Here is a 17,268-nt window from a genome sequence, read left to right on the forward strand (position 1 = left end):
CTCTGTAAACGTCCGAGGTCAACATTAGGTTTGTTTAGTAAAGTTCACTGTAAAAAAAACAAAACAAAATGGTAATATTTCGGCAGCTGAGGAGCCAAAAAAAATACTTTTAAATAATGCAAAATAACCATCTCATAAAAATATGGTAATTTTCCATAACTAAAATACAGTTTTTTGCCCTAACTTTACATGAGATTTTGCTTTTTTTTTTTTTTTTTTTTTTTTAACTTTTTAATGTTGAATAAAAAATATTTACATGTATTAAAACAAACAAATTACCTATATATATGGATGAACATTTTCCATAATTAAAATGCTATTTTTTGCCCACAAGATTTTGATTTTTTTTTTTTTTTTTTTTTTTTTACTTTTTAATGTTTAATAAAGAACATTTACATGTATTAAAACAATCAAATTACCTATAATTATGGGTGAACATTTTCCATAATTAAAATAGTTTTTTTGCCCTAACTTTACATGAGATTTTGTATATTTTTTTTTGAATTTTTAATGTTTAATAAAAAATATAATCATGTATTAAAACAATCAAATTGCCTATAAATGTGGACAAACATTTTCCATAATTAAAATACAGTTTTTTGCCCTAACTTTACATGAAATTTTGCATATTTTTTTTTACTTTTTAATGTTTAATAAAGAATATTTACATGTATTAAAAGAATCAAATTACCTATAAATATGGATGAACATTGTTATAAAACAAATAATAGGGCTTCAAATTGCAGAACAGTTCTGTTATTAGTTGGTGTTTATCACATAATTTTATGTTAAAAACTTGTATATCAATTAATATTTGATGTAATAAAATGACACTTAAAAACATTTGATTTATCTTTCAAAACCTGTGAATTAACTGTTAATAAACTAGTTGTCTGGATTTAAATTCCAACAATTTACCATTAATTTAAGTTGATATAAAGTATAAACAGTTTGTTTATAGATTATTTCACATTCAATCAATTACAAAACATTGGCAAATGTATTTTAATTGTATTTTTCTGTGAAAAAAAGAGAAAAAATTCTATCAAAAATGGAAATTTTATGGTTATTCACAGTTACAGTTTTTTCATGTTATTGTATATTTGACATGTAGAATCAGTCTATTTTTGTAATTTCGTTGATATTTTCCTGTATCTTAAAAATACATGAAAAATCTGTAAAATAAACAGTAAAAATTGTGTTAAATTACAGATTTTTTTTTTTTACAGTGTTCTCATGACCATACATATGCATTTGTCTCTGTATTCAGATCCAATCTGATTATATGTGAAGTATGTACAGCAGGAAAAACTAAAGTTTTAGGTTAAAAACAGCTTCTATAAACCAAAGTGGTCGTATTCAGTTTGACCTCCCTTTGCACTTAACCCATAAAGACGTAGTGCTACCTTTGTGGCAGCTCCAACATGAATTGTTCTCTCTATTTAACATTTTTTAAACGATTTATCACAATTTACTCTGATATTTCCTTCTGTATTTTGCACATTTCAGCAAAAATCAGGTATTTTGCTATATTTAATTTACTGGTCATGTAAATGTTCATAAAAGCTTAGAGTGAAGTTGAGAGTTATATCAAAAACAGAGAAACCTCAAGAAAAAGTGACTTTTTCAGCAAAGATATCAATAACTAAACATAAAACAAGTGTCTCCATACAGTGCCATTTGTCAAACTCATATACACTGTTCATTTACATGTGTTGTGTTTCTTTTTTTTTTTTTTTAGGCTTTAAAATCTATTTTATCTATTTATTGCTACTGTTCCACTTTGTCACTGCAGCTCTTTATGGCTGGACCCTTTAGCTGTCCCGCTCATTGACGGATCTGTTAATGTCTAATGTCCTGTAATTGGCAGCGACCCATGTCTGCAAAATGAATTGCCCCATGGGGATAAATAAAGTGATCTGAATCTGAATCTGGAACTCCATGGGTTTTACTGGTGAATCAATGTTGTAGAAGATGACGGTGTTTCCATGTTCACTATGGACCCTCTGACTGTCCAAATGGGTCATATATGATGACCATGAAAAGATGACAAACTGCATTTACGTATTGATATGTATTGATAGGATTTACATGAGTAAAAAAGTACATTTACATGACTAGATGTGTTTGGTTGCCAGCAACTGTTTGGGTCTTTGAGAGATAATGTGCCTTTAGCTCTTTCGTTCAGACAATATGAGATTCATGGCATTAATTTTCTGATGTTTTATACCAGGTTTCACTCAACACACATTTTCAATGTTCTCCACTGATGGCAGACGTACCACTGCATGAATCAACTTCCTTTTTTTGTTCCATCAACTACTGTGTAGAAAAACGTCAGCTTTTCAATATATACTCTGATATGATATATATTGCTGATCTGCTCTGTCGTAATGTTTAGTAATGACTGAGTTTCTCCTTCTGACCAGATATATGGACTATTCTTTCTATTCATCTGTCTCTATCAGGAGGATCTTTGTCTTTACTGCGGCTGAAAATAAACAGGTGCAAACATGCCCAAAGGATCGTCATAAAACTGGAATAATATCAGCATATCCCATATGTCTGAAACGGAAAATGTTCCATTTGGAAAAAGACCTCATTTGTAAAATCCAAGTGGAATATCCTGTTTATATGACACCTGTCAAATTCAGTCAGTTTTGGAATAATGGTGGACAATTAGTGGGCATTTACTCAGCAAGAAAGAACTGATTTTATACAATATTATATCCTACATTGTTAACCACTGTGAGTCCAAAAACATACATTTACATAAACCTTTCATACAAACGATAAACAACAGGATAAAGACCTACATACATGCAAGTCTGAGGGTAAATGACCCTGACAGAATAAGACCTACATACATAGGCAACAAAGAAACGTACAGGACAATTATTTGAAATGTTTCTCCATCCATATGTTGGCCTTTGCCAGTCTAGATATATCCTGTCATGGATGGAATGAGCCTCTGGGTTTATGAAGCACTGATATAATGTTTACATGTGCAAACACCAAAATGGAATACTTCAGAAACCCCATAACAATCAGGATACACAACACATGTAAACACAAGCACATGTTTACAAAGGATTCTCATGTGAACAGACTATGTGTAGGCAAGAAACTAAATGGAGCAAAAAAAAAAAAAAAAAAGGAAAAGTTAAGCTTAAACAACAGCAGATCCACCCTGTTCTGAAGGCAGGTTTTAAGGTTTACTGCTGTACATACTGGCAGCAAGACATCTTGATTCAAGGGAACGTGTATTAGAAACAGGTGAAATACTCAGAAATACAAAAACCACATTGGCAAACCTTTTTTTTTTTAATGTTATTTTAAGAAAATAAGATTTTCATGGTTCAACTGACAAAATGTTAAGATGCTGATTTTTATATCCCCAAGAAACATCTTTTTCTGCTTCCAAAAACATAAAACACATGACATCCTGTAGGTATTTTTAGAGATTGTTTTTTTTTTTTTCTCCTGTTAAAGGCTTACATTACAGCTTTCACGACTCAGTTAAATCACTTTCATGTCCTATAAAGAGCAGCAAAATGGAAATGTGTTTATTAGTTTATGTCCCAGATTGTTCCTACAAATTCCCTTAACAACCTGCAAATAAATTACAATTGGAAGTGAAGGCTACATGGAGCAGCAGCAGCTCCTCCACACTGTGCAGCTGCCAATAGTTGCTGACTCCCAACAGTCCTGCCAACTGCTGCTTGTCCCGTCTCTCTGGCAGACACGCATCGCTTTTTTCTTTCTTTTTTTTTTTCCGGCCCCTCACCGCTAAAGCCTTTGAACACAGGCTGTAGGACACACTGTACTGACAAGATAAAGACTTGTCAAATGTCACAAATTAAAATAATTCATGTGTTTTCATCTTTTCAAATGACTATTAATTTTTTATGTGTTATTTATGGGGTTTTGGGGTTTTTTTTTTTTGGTTTTGGCCACAAAGCAAGGCCGCCTTTAATCTATGACTTGTGTTCAATACTCTTTGTGTCTTTGATCGTTCAGCCTATACACACACACACATGCACACACACGCACACACACACACACACACACACACACACACACACACACACACACATGAAGTCTACATTGAAGTGATTTCGGTACTGAACCGTAGATATTGCCAGCGGGGTGGATCTGAACTCTGGGAGAACATATGGGGTCAATTAGGCAGAGTTTGCTCCTGGACAGGCTTCAACTGATCTACAATAGGGACCTACAGAATAGGTGGTCTCAGGCCATTTGGCAAGGCAATTGTGGGCAGCCTACGAGTTAGCGACACGAAAGTATCAGGTGTTAGCCAGCAAATGATCCAGGAAAGGTGAGGCTGGGGGAGCAGATTGGCTGGCTCAGGTCCGGTGTGACCGGAGTTTGCAGATAGAGACAAGGGAGGGGAGGTAACCATGCATGGTACACTGCATTTTATAAACATCCTACTGTATGGAATACATCAGTCTTCTGGTGAGACCACCTGTAGTTCATGTCAGTGCAAAAGACATTGGCAAAACCAAGGAGATTTCATTCGTTTACTGTAGATATTTTAACAGGCTGATTTATGTTCAAGTCAGTGTGTTTCTAACAAAAAAAAAAAAAAAAAAGTTTCTACGACACAATTTGTGTGTTTGCATTGATCCACATTATGTTGAGAATCTAAAAGTGATCAAATTTGCCAAAAACATTAATTTCAGCACAAAGTTAATGTCATTCAGATCTCATGCCAATCAATGCATGAATGAACCAGAACCACTTTGATACCCAAAGGTCAAACGTCAAGGTCATTATGATCATGTTTTTGTCAATTGCTGGTAAAAGAGACCTGCACAAACAGATTATAATGCAAGGGTAATTTCATGATATAAAAGAATTTCTGATCAGAATGACTGAAAATTACAATGACTGTGTAAGTAGATGAACTGTATACTGTTGCCAATTGTCCTCCACAGACAGTGACTAAAGCCTGACTATTCCTATGATTGTATCTTGCAATAATTTGCATGGTTATAAAGTCATTATATACTTAATTTAAGCAAAAGTGTGAAAGTAATGCAAGTTTATGTAAGTGTGGAACAAAAGTCAGTGTTTTTTTTGATACTACATAAAAAACAAAAGCTAACGTTTCAGGACAAAAAATGGAGATCATTGATTGGCTAATACTTCATTTGCACACTTAAATGGCTGACTGTTTGACTAACTGAGCGGCTACTGTCATTTTGTGTCTGGCCAACACATTTACAAAGAAACAATTATACTCTTGAAGGCATTGTAGAAGTCAAATTACTTAGAAAAAGTAATTTAACCCTATAACGCCCAACATACCATATTCGATACATGAGTTTTGAAGCCCTCTACATGATCAGTGTGATATTTTTTTTTCTTGAAAAACCTGATGTGTACAATTAGATACATGCAATACATGGACAATCCACCGGGGGGGGGATTCGTTCACCAGAGGCCTTTCCAGTGACACTACAAGACTGTCATTAATGAGGAAGGAGGAAGAACTTCGACAATTTTGAAAAGGAATTACCAATTTGTTAGATGTGTTTGTGTTATTTTATTGTTTGTTGAATAATAATAATGTTTGAGCATTGAGACCCGATGTATCAAATATGATACAAAACTGAAACTCATACATCGAAATTGATATTTGAAAAACATTTTTTTCAGTTATTCAGAAGGACCAATAAAGACTCCAGTTTCAAAGAACTAGAATTTTCTGTCAATAATTTAATGACTCAGGCTTTACAGGGTTAAGTTATTTTGAAAACAAAAATAAATGAACAAAAACCACTATATGTTATGGAGAACATCTTCTTTATGGGGATAAGAACACAAAAGTCACATCGGAAAAATTAACACTGAATTTGCCATAAAATATAAACATTTCCAGTATTAGAGTAGTGATGAATCTAGTAGTTAAAGTAGTAAACTACCAAAAACAGAATTTATCTAGTTTACTGCATTTCCCAGTAATAGAGCCAATATTCAGATCTAGTTTGGATTATGACTGAATATTCACTTTGCTTTCTTTCTGTGGTGTTGTAAACCTCTATTGGTGATACAAGTGCCATTTAGGTTTGATACCAACCAATAAATATATGTGAAGTGTACTGAATAATCCAGTGCTGCCCGGCCTTCTTTCCTGTTAAATGAGAAACCATCTTGACCCAATTCACAACAGAGCTCATAAAGGAAGCAAACGTCAGCTTAGGGCCCCCAGGAACCCTTGAAATTTCCGACAAGAGATCTTGAGGGCTTGTTTTTTTGTGATATATTATGCTAATGGTGATCAGACAGAAATATGATCTAGTGTTAAAAGGCTGACGGGCTAATGCTTCCTGCTTCTGTCAGAACTGGCATCACATTCATTCACATCCGTGTGTACTGGAACAGCACAGCTCCGTCACTGCTCTCAGTTTTAATGTTCTGGTTCTTTTTACTTACCTTGAGAATACGGATGTAATTTAGCAACCTCTGCACTAATTCAATACGCTTACATCTACAGCAGACAGCATGATTCTGATACAAATGTTCATCAATGTACACAGTCTAAGAATCTGTTGTCCTCAACTCTGTCCTAAACAACAAAGCACATGTCCTTCAGGTGGACAGTCATTTATAGTAGATAGCATTAGCAGTGCTTAGGTGACTGGGGACCCCTAAGCAGAGGTGTCAAGTAACAAAGTACAAATACTTCTTCACCTTACTTAAGTAGTAATTTTGGTTAGCTATACTTTACTGGAGTAATTATTTTTCAACTTTTTACTTCTACTCCTCACTACGGGTGTAAGAAAATATCGGTTCTGTAATGTATCGTGATATTTCATTTCACAATACTGTATCGATATTAAAAAGTACTGTATCGATATTTTTAGGTATTTATTCAAATGCAGATATTGTGGAGGTTAATTTTTGTTTTTTTGTTTTTGTTTATATTTTATTTATTATTATTTAACACTCTTATTAAATAATGTTAGTTCCTTTGCTAGGATCGCACAAAAATAATGTTCTGATGTTCGTAATGAACTAATAGAATATGAACATTTGAGCAGGATCTTAAATTGTAACGTCTGTAAAATATAATTTAAGTTTTAACACAGGAACATTTTGTGATATAGCATTAGATGATAAAATGTGATCAAATAAAAATGTGTTTAGTATTTGTGTGTATTTCTGGTGAAATTGAATTCTTCCAGGAAATCATCTTTTAAAAAAGAAACAAAACCAATAAAACATGTTCTTTTAAACTTTTTGTATCGTGATATATTGTATCGTGATCCTAGTATTGTGATTTGTATCGTATCGCCAGATTCTCGCCAGATTCCCTTAACAGTCTGTTATGTATATGTTATTTGTTACATTCGTGCCCTATCAAGTGTCTAACCATGTCTTTCTCCTGTAAATGTTTTTTTTTTTATTTTTTACTGCCTTTTTAAAACTTGGCCAGGGGACTACAGATGAAAACTAGAAGCACTCGGAGAGCGCAGACCTCCGCCAAGGCTGATCAGTGGCCCCCCCTGTGGGCCCCCCCCCACGCCAAGGAGGTTATATTTTTGCCAGGGTTTGTTTGTTTGTTTGTCTGTCTGTCTGTTTGTCTGTCCGTTAGTGTGCAACATAACTCAAAAAGTTATGGACAGATTTTGATGAAATTTTCAGGGTTTGTTGGATATGGGACCCCCGTGGGCCCCCCCACCCCCGATCACCACCAAAATTTAATCATTTCTTCCTTATCCCATTTCCAACAAACCCTGAAAATTTCATCCAAATCTGTCCATAACTTTTTGAGTTATGTTGCACACTAACGGACAGACAAACAAACAAACAGACAAACAAACCCTGGCAAAAACATAACCTCCTTGGCGGAGGTAACTAGCCTTCTGGCTAATTCTGGCTTTTTTTAACCATGTGTAACCATGTGTTTTATGAAATTGCATTGTCCCATTTCAAATAAACTAAACTAACTAACTAACTAACTAATCGCCAGATTCTTGCCAATACACACCCCTACGCCTTACATTTTCAAACAACTATCTGTACTTTCTACTCCTTACATTTTGAAACTAGCCTCTTTACTCCTATTTCATTTTGGCTTGTTTTCATTCCAGCTTGTCATTATTCAAAAAAACAAAAACAAACAAAAACTATCCATATACACTGAATCACGCCATTCGGATGGAGTGAATTTGATTGTGGTTGGATGAGAAGTATAAACATATACCCTATTGGTTTGTACGCAATCCATTGCACCTGCAAATGACACAAATTACATCACACTCCAGCACGGACATAGCAGACGTATGAAGCCTAGTATGAAGATGTCCATGGCAAAGACTCAAGAGAACTGGGGTGAAATGTCCCAACCACTCTACTGTATATAGACAGCCATACAAGGGGAACTGTAACTAAGCCTGCCCTGGGTACAGTGCCCAGTTTTGTTATCTTACATCTGTTGCCCTCACACATTCCTGCTGCTGAGTTTGGATGTACATTTACATTCCAATAAAGGTTATTGATAACATGCCTCTGAAGTTTGAAGTTTTTGCACTATTATAATACTTATAGGCAACTAGTCATCATATCTTGCGCTCCATAAAACACATGTTAATGCTCAGTAGTACACATATATGGTTCCTTATAGGGATGCACTGATCCGATACCAGTATCGGGCATTATCTCCGATACTCTGTGTGTGTACTCATATTCATACTTATTAAAGTACTCCAATACAAATGCACCGATACTACTTACGGCCGTGTGACATTCACAGTTAAGTCCAGCAGGTATGTGGCTGTGGAATAATGTGTAGGGAGTGTGAAGAGTGTGGAGAGTTTTCAAAATAAATGACGGTGATTAAAGTAACGCTAACTGCAAGTAATGTTAAAGACACAGATGGATACGGACGCAGCATTCTGTCCGTCCTCTGAGTACATTCCATCTGTTTTGCGGGGGCTGGCGGATGTGTACCCAGACAGAGAATACCACCAGGAACCGTGGAGGTAGAGGATCCGTTCAAAGAGCCACTGTGTGAGTTTGAGAAAAACTACTGACAGATTTATGACAACTACCCAGGGCTAGGCTAGTTTCCATCCTACCTATAATACTATGGAGGTACGGAACGATCCAGACCACTGCCAGTGGAAGTGAAAACCAAACTTATGGCTCATTTATCTTTTCTCTACCTGCTGAAGCTTCGCTTTTAAACCTTACCAGCAAAAATGCTGCAACATTAGTATCACATTAGTGTTGCCTCTGTCGTCTCCATGTTTGTTATTACTGGCTTTCTTCTTCTTAAAAAACTTTACTCTTCTTCGTTGCATTTGTCCAGTATGGTTAATTAAGAGCGGCGCCCCCTGGTGGATTAATTAAGAAACATTCTAACACATTAAATATCAGGAGCAGCACCTTGTTACAGTCAGACTAATGACAATAAAGCAGATTTTTAAAAGTAACGAAGAACTGTAATGGTATTATTAAGTACTCATATCGGTACTCAGTATTGGCAAGTACTCAAATGTAAGTACTCATACTCGTACTCAGTCTGGAAAAAAGTGGTATTGGTGCATCCCTAGTTCTTTAATACATTTGCACTGAACTAAAATGCCTTAATTTTCAATGGGCATATATGCGGCTGAAACAGCGTAGTGCATCCCAAATTTTTCAACATTAACATTTTAACATAACATTATAGCCATTATGGCCTTTAAAAATGTTTTGTGGGGAGGTGGGGTAGCGCACTATAGGCCCCTGTGGCATGGCCTAAGTTTTTGTCCTAATGGCATTTTTTTCCCCTTTACATGTACTTTAATTCTTTAAGTAGTTTTGAAACCTTTTACACTTTTACTTGAGTAAAAAGCTTGAGTTGATACTTCAGCTTCTACAGAAGTCTTTTTAAACTCTAGTATCTATACTTCTACCTGAGTAATGAATGTGAATACTTTAGACATCTCTGCCCCTAAGTCAAAATCAGTCATGGAAGGCATTATGTACGAATGTTGGAGACTGAATTTGTGAATAAATGAACACTGACAGAATGTCCTGCACCTATTCTGGAATGAAGAAACAAATATCTATCCATCCATCCAACCATCCATCCATCCATCCATCTCCACTAGTTCCTCTGGCGGTGACACCAGGTGGCTATAATATGCCCTGGATCTGTCAAAAATGAAATGTTTACAACTAATATTTACTTCTGCTACTCAACAATTACTAAAAAGATGATTCATTTAATAAGGATGTCCTCATTTAACTATTAATATTTTTAACTTATTACATCATCTTTTATCCATATCTGGTATACCATGTTTGTAACTTATCATACATGTTAAATAAGCATAAAATAAACAAACAATAAAAACAAACAAACAAACAACCAAAAAAAAAAAAAAAACATTGATTGTTAATACTACAACCTGCCACCAACTGAGGCAATTTAAATATTTGATCTTCACTTGTAAGCAGCTACTGCCCCATCTATGTTTCATAAGTAAGTTCAACAAATGGCCAAAAGTTTACAGTTCACAAGTATTTAATTACCTGACATAGTTAGATTGCTGGAAAAAATATTACAGGTAGTCTTTCAGTTGGTATCACGCAATAACATATTTCCAAGTAATATGTCATAGTCAGATTTGGAAAGGGTTCAGTCCATTTGTAGTATCAGAGGCTTGTAGCTGGGGATTCTGGAGACGACTGACAATGCCAGTGATGTACAATAATTTAAAACACATACAGTAGCTGCATACATTTCTTCATATTGCGGTCAGATGTATTTTAAGCCAAAGCTGGGCTGAACCCACATAATGTCATACACATGCATGTGGATCTAAAGTTGGCCGGCTGGTGTTGCATTTGAGGTAAACCTAATTTCGAGTGAAACATGATAATATATTCCATGATCCCTCAGCTGAGGTTAAAAGCATGTTCTTGGATCCCGATGAACCCTGATGACATAAAGCCTGAGCTAAGCACACAACTCCTCCTATCTGTAAATAAAATCCCAGAAGAAACATGCTCAGAGCTTTTATGCTCTTCTAAACATGCCTTTTAGGTTGATGAGTCATCCACAGTTTAGAGTTCTAACCGTGAGCATAAAGGGATTCAAAACCGCAGTTTACAGATCCTGCTGAAGCCATACATCAGAAAAATGAAACCATGGATTGAGCTTTTCAAATATTCACGTTGGTCTGCAGGGTGAAGTCACAAGTCGGCTACACGTTGTGTAAATTGGGAAGAAGTCACAGTGGAAAACGGGCAGTTCTCAAAAATAGAACAGCTACTCAGAGTAATCAAATGATGTCAAAACAGTCACAAAGAGCAGAAAAGCCTCATATGCTGCCTACCATGAAAAATTATATTGATGAACTGATGTATACGGTTACCATGATCTTAGTGTGTTTTCATTTTTGAATCAAGTCTTCATGCTCGTCTTTGAAACAGAAACTCTGTAGGTATAATATAGAGCCCACTACTTCTCATTAAAGTCAGAGACGTGATGACATACTGACTCATTTGAACTTTTATCAGTTTAATTAATGACATTTCGGAACATAATAACATCACTGAAAAGAAGGCAATCGACTAAAACTTTCCCTTAGCTAACTAACCTAGCTTAACGTCTCTTTGTACAAGTCAGTGTCACATGACCATTAGTTTCTTTAGCTAAATGTTCCTACTGACAGTCGAACTTTTCAAAAGAACTTCAAGGTCCATTCAGACTGTTGGTTGTAGTTATGTTCACGATCATCTAAAGCCCCAGATGATAAAATTGCTTATGCTTACATATGAAAAAGAAGCAACAAATTTTACATGTCATTTTTGCAAACTATAAAACAGATACTCACTAATGCTACGTTTAGACAGCAGGCAAATGTGGCCCAAATCCAATTTTTTGCTCATATGTGACGTGTGTCTGATCTGTTAAAGACAGTTTGATCAGCACAAATGTGACTTTTTCAAATCCGACCCAGGCCACTTTCATATATCTGATTTGTATCCAATATTTCGCAATGCGGGTTCAGTCTGAACAGCCAGGTCGCATTTATTCAACCTTTATATCATTTAAATGGGATGAACGTCCCAATTCTGTGGTTGGGAAAGACATATTTAGTTCCGTAAACACAGTGCGAGCCTGCGTGGTCACATATTACATCAGGACCTCTTTTGTGGGTCACTTCAGGGTCGCATTCAGTTCATACTCAAACCTGATTGAAGTCGCATTTAATGTGTAATATGAACGAGCACACAAAAAAATCGATTTCACCAAAAAATCCAAATTGTGCATTCAGACCTGCTGTCTGAACGTAGCCTAAGACGTAGTACTGTGTCAGAAGTCACACAGGTGTTGTTACAACTCCAATGGTAATGTAGTGTAGTGCTTTTAATAAGTTTCAAAGAGAGTCTTCACCAATCCGACATGTTCATGTTACCCACCTCTGAAGTTCCTGAACTCTCAAATCACCCCCAAGTGCTCACCCTCAAGCAGGGACTTTTCCCCAAAAACTGAATTAGGGCCGTGGTTCCTGTGGTTGAGTTCGTCCAAAGGTTCCTGGAGAAAGTTCATGCTGTGGTGACAGAGTTTATTGGGTGATTGTTTCTTCAACAGCGCAAAAGAAGCAGGATACCCAACCTGGAGTCTCAACTGAAAAGGTTTGAAAAAGCTGACTTCGATTTTTATGGTTAAAACAAACTTGTAAATGTAAGTGTAGGCAGATTTGGAAAGTCAAGCAATTGTTTACTTTATATAGTTTTGGGGAGTAACTTAAATGTTTCATATTTATGATGATGATTGTATGTACAGCATTACATTACATCATTATAACATAAAAATTCATTCATTCTTTCATTATAATTAAATTACAAACACTCTTCAAATTGTTGATTAGAACAAAGTTGTTCATCTGCATATATACACAGCCTGGTCAAAAAATTGTCTAATATTCATTGAACAGCCTTCATCTGTGATCATGGCACACATTGGTCCAATAAGCTTATGTTGTTTCACATTTTATGGATGAATAACTTTGCTGAGCCCAGACAACTGAACCAATCCCAGATCATAACACTACCCCCATGGGCTTGTACTGTAGATGCTAGGCATGATGGGTAATCATCCATCTCTCTTCACACCCTTATTCAACCATCACTGTTCTCTATAAAACTCATAGTTGTTTAAGAAATGAGAAGTTACTCAGTGCATCAGCTAGTTGTTAATCATATTATTTGCTGAAGTAATTTAAATAGTGACTTTGACCTGTTCCATGTCAGTACTGACTTTACATTCCAACAACAGATGTTTTTAGTCCAACAGCCTGAAATGGACTATTGGCATCAGAATCTTCTTCTCCAAAACCATCGGTCAGAATGACTTAATATTTATTGTGGAACATCCTTGGGGTAAGGTCTACCAAGTTTGTTCAAAGAACTAGGAAATATTGATTTGTGAACTTTCTATGAATTTTTAAATTTAAAAAAATCCCCATTGGTTTATAATGGGACAAACTTCAAAGTGCTATAACTTGAAAACAGTTAAATATTTTGATATAATTACTATTGGCAATAGATAGGAAGTCACATATGGGTTTTCAGTTGGTGACATGACCTTTGACCTTGACTGACCTTGAATGGTCAAATCCAGGGTCATCTATATCTAGAGTTCTAGAAACTTCTTCTCCAAAACAGAATCAGTTGAAATTCGTAGCAGAGGTTCCTTGGGGTAAGGTATACCAACTTTGTTCAAAGAATTGAGAAATATTGATTTTTGAATCTTTTATGGATTTTTTTTTTTTTTTTTTTAAATCCCCATTGGTTTATAATGGGACAAATTTCAAAGTGCTATAACTTCAAAACAGTTGAAGAAATTGATATAATTACTATTGGCAATAGATAGGAAGTCACATATGGGCTTTTATTTGGAGCCATGAACTTTGATCTTGAGTGACCTTGAAAGGTCATACAAATGTCAATGAATGTCTTTAAATATGCCCTTGGACTACAGGACTCTTGATCCTATTATTTTTATTATTATTTTTAGTTGTGTAGGTGTCCTAGGCATATATTACAGATAATATTATTTTGAAGTTCCTCATTGGTTGCCTGTTGGGTTTTCTTACTCCGTAAAATCTACTATATCTCCACACAGATTACAAACTTTCCTTCATCTAACAGTTATCATTTCTCTACCAGACCTCTTACAACAAAGCTGCAAAAACTGAAGGAAAAAATTGAAAATCACCATTTTATATGTGACAAAATTGCTTTCTCTTTATTTTGGTGGTGACATTTTCATCCTCATGCATCATTTATGTGCCCCCTAGAAAACGGCGGATGGGAACGAGGAGACAGAAGAGATGAAATTATAAAATATCAGGCCTGTTTGGATTAAAGTGGGTGTATGTGTGAGAGTGGATAGGTACCATTCTGTCTGATTTTATCTGTCTCTACCTGGGCATGACCACGTTGGTGTATGTGTGTGAGAATTTTCGGTTGCATCTGAGTCACAAATGTACATGAATGGAAACAGTGGGGCATTCCAAGCGATGTTGCAGGTCCAAGGGATAATTCTGCCTTTCAACTGCTTCCCATTTATTTCATAGCTGCAGCACTGTCAACTCACCCTGGTCAAGATGAAAAGCATCGTTGTGTAAAGAAATTGAAATGAAAATCCTTCTAGACCCAGCAGGATGAGGGTTGGGGGTGGTGGGGGTGAGTAGGGGTATTATCTATGACTCAATGGCACTTCCCTGGGATAAGATCTAATTCTGGGAGGAAAATTTCTTTATATGGCCACCTGCTGTCGTCAGCTTTGTCCCAGGATCACAAGTTGTTCTGGGTGAGCGGTCTCGGGACACGGCGACAGGAATGCACTCAGCTCCCTGCTGACATTTAGATCTCTTTATTTTCTCTTTCATTCAGGCCGGAGCTGGCTGGGAAGGGTGGTGGGGCGCTGGGAAGGTGGTGGTGGTGAGGGGTGGTCTGAGATGAGCAGTTGAAGGACGGTGAAGGGGGGGGGGGGACTGGTCTCAGGAACCTGCTGCCCACTGCCAACAAACGTACACCAGTATCAATGTCTGCACCGCAGATTAACTTCATCATTTACCCGCTTCCACATCACAATGCTCAAAGAGTCATGAAAGTGCATATCCTGGTTTATTCAAGTACCTCAAATAAAGGAATCGCTGAAAAAAACAGGTCTAATTCTCAAATAACGTGACTGTTGTTGCTCTAAGTTTCCACTCCTTACATTGATGATACAGACACTTACAGTGGACACTCTTTATGTTTAAAGGCCCAGAATGAATTTTTGTGGTGACTTTTTATTAATTAATTAATTAATTAATTAATTTTTTTTTTTTTTTTTTCATGGTGACTTCCAAATTAACTTTTTTCTACATTTAACCATATATTATAATAATGTCTTTTGGATTGTCAAAATCATGTATTTTCTTATATTTATTTTACTGGTCAGATGTTTATTAATGCTCACAGTAAATACAAAGGTTATAATATCAAAATAAAAAACAAAAAAGAAGACATTAAAACAAGCGTCTACAACCACTGTGCAGGGCTTTACTGGTAAATCAGTGTTGCAGAAGATGACTGTGTTTCCACATTCACTACAGACACTATGGGTGCATCTGAAAAAGACATCTGATCCTATTGAAAAGCTGAAAAACTGCATTTTACTTGAATTTTTTCTCTGTATTGATAAAAGTTATTAAACATTTTAGATCAGTAGATGCTTCTGGGCTTTTAAGGGTTAAAGTAATAGTTTTCAGTGGTTGGGGTAGCCTGAAGATGTCTAAACAATGGCATCGTTATGGTCTGATGTTGATGTTTAGGCTTAAAAAGATCTTGGTTAGGTTTAGAAAAATGGCAGGGCTAAAAAAAAAACAAGAAAAAGAATGCCTTTGATGTGCTTAGTTTTGCTTTCACACAGCGGTCGTGGTAGTGATGTAACATATCCTGCCGACAACACTGACATGCATCTCATGTGATGTTGTTTATTCACCTCATTTTTAACGTCTTCTATTACTTTTTCTTGTTTTTTTTTTTTTTTCTGTCGGTGATAACCTTACATAAGTTCCTTTGACTGGTCTAAAGGTCTCTATATCCATAATATGTTTTCAAAACTGAAAATCGGCTGAAACATGATGGAGTTTGATCTAGACTGAGACCACCTCTTTTGGTCAGTGCAGAGACTAAATGTTTGGGCTGAAAATGTGATCCGGACCAATTCAAGTATATGTGAAAGCGTCCTTCACCCATGAACTTTTGTGCTCCTTCATAACCAGGCCACTTCCCCCTTGTGGGGTTTCTGCTACTTCACCAGATCACCTGGTCTGTCTGAGGACTCACAGTGACTTCTGTGTTGTACAAAAAACAGAGACCAAGCAGCAGAATGTGATGTGAACTGGCCCTGGAAGAAATGCACAGGCTTGACAAAGTAGTTAAAAGCATGATCTAAATTAGAGCTGCAGTTATCCATTGTTTTTGTTATTTTCTTCAATTCTTCGATTAAATGATTATTTGAATAGGTGAAAAAAATAGTAAAACTAAAACAGACAAGTCTGAAAATCACAAAAAAACGTGTCCTTTATTCCAGAACCAACTGAAACAACAACTACAAAAAGTTTAGAAGTGAAAAGATATACAAAAAAAAAAAAAATAAAATAAAAATATATATATATATATATATATATATATATATATATATATATATATATATAGAGAGAGAGAGAGAGAGAGAAGAGAGAGAGAGAGAGAGAGAGAAATAACAATGATAACAATAGTATAAAAGTATATATAAAAATATCTATAGATACAACAGACAAGTCAAACAAACTGCAAACAGTATGTGCACTGTAGTCTTCAACAATTTAGATCCAACAGACTAACAACTTAAAATGGAACTGACATAGATTTGTTTTGAAATAGAGGAAACAAAGCTTCGATTCACGAAAATTGTAACTGAATATTTGTTTTAAGCAATTCAATTCAATCAATTAATTGTTTCAGCTCTAATCAGAACATGAAAAACACTAGAATTTTCAGGCTGATTTCTTGCCAGATCATGTCAAACATGTTCCTTCAAGTCCCACTGAAAGTAAGGGTGAATCCCAATTCACCCCTTGGCCCCTCCCCCTTACCACTCCCCTTCCGTTTTGCGCTTACATGTGAAGGGGTAGTGTGGTCCCGATTCTTGATTAGACGAAGAGGAAGGGCTAAGGCGGAGGGCTGTATAGCCCTTGA

At 35.8% G+C, this 17,268-nt stretch overlaps 1 long non-coding RNA gene across 1 annotated transcript; it reads right to left on the bottom strand.

The window, feature by feature from the left end:
* Nucleotides 1-1,677: 1,677 nt before the first annotated feature.
* LOC115414684 (uncharacterized) lies at nt 1,678-15,707 on the bottom strand. The gene is made up of 3 exons (XR_003934701.1): nt 15,590-15,707; nt 13,086-13,094; nt 1,678-1,688 (listed from the first exon to the last, which is right to left on the bottom strand). It is a non-coding gene; the product is annotated as an uncharacterized LOC115414684 (long non-coding RNA).
* Between the last annotated feature and the right edge of the window lie 1,561 nt (nt 15,708-17,268).

This window comes from Sphaeramia orbicularis, chromosome 24 (genome assembly GCF_902148855.1).
Source record: "Sphaeramia orbicularis chromosome 24, fSphaOr1.1, whole genome shotgun sequence".
Classification (NCBI taxonomy): domain Eukaryota; kingdom Metazoa; phylum Chordata; class Actinopteri; order Kurtiformes; family Apogonidae; genus Sphaeramia; species Sphaeramia orbicularis.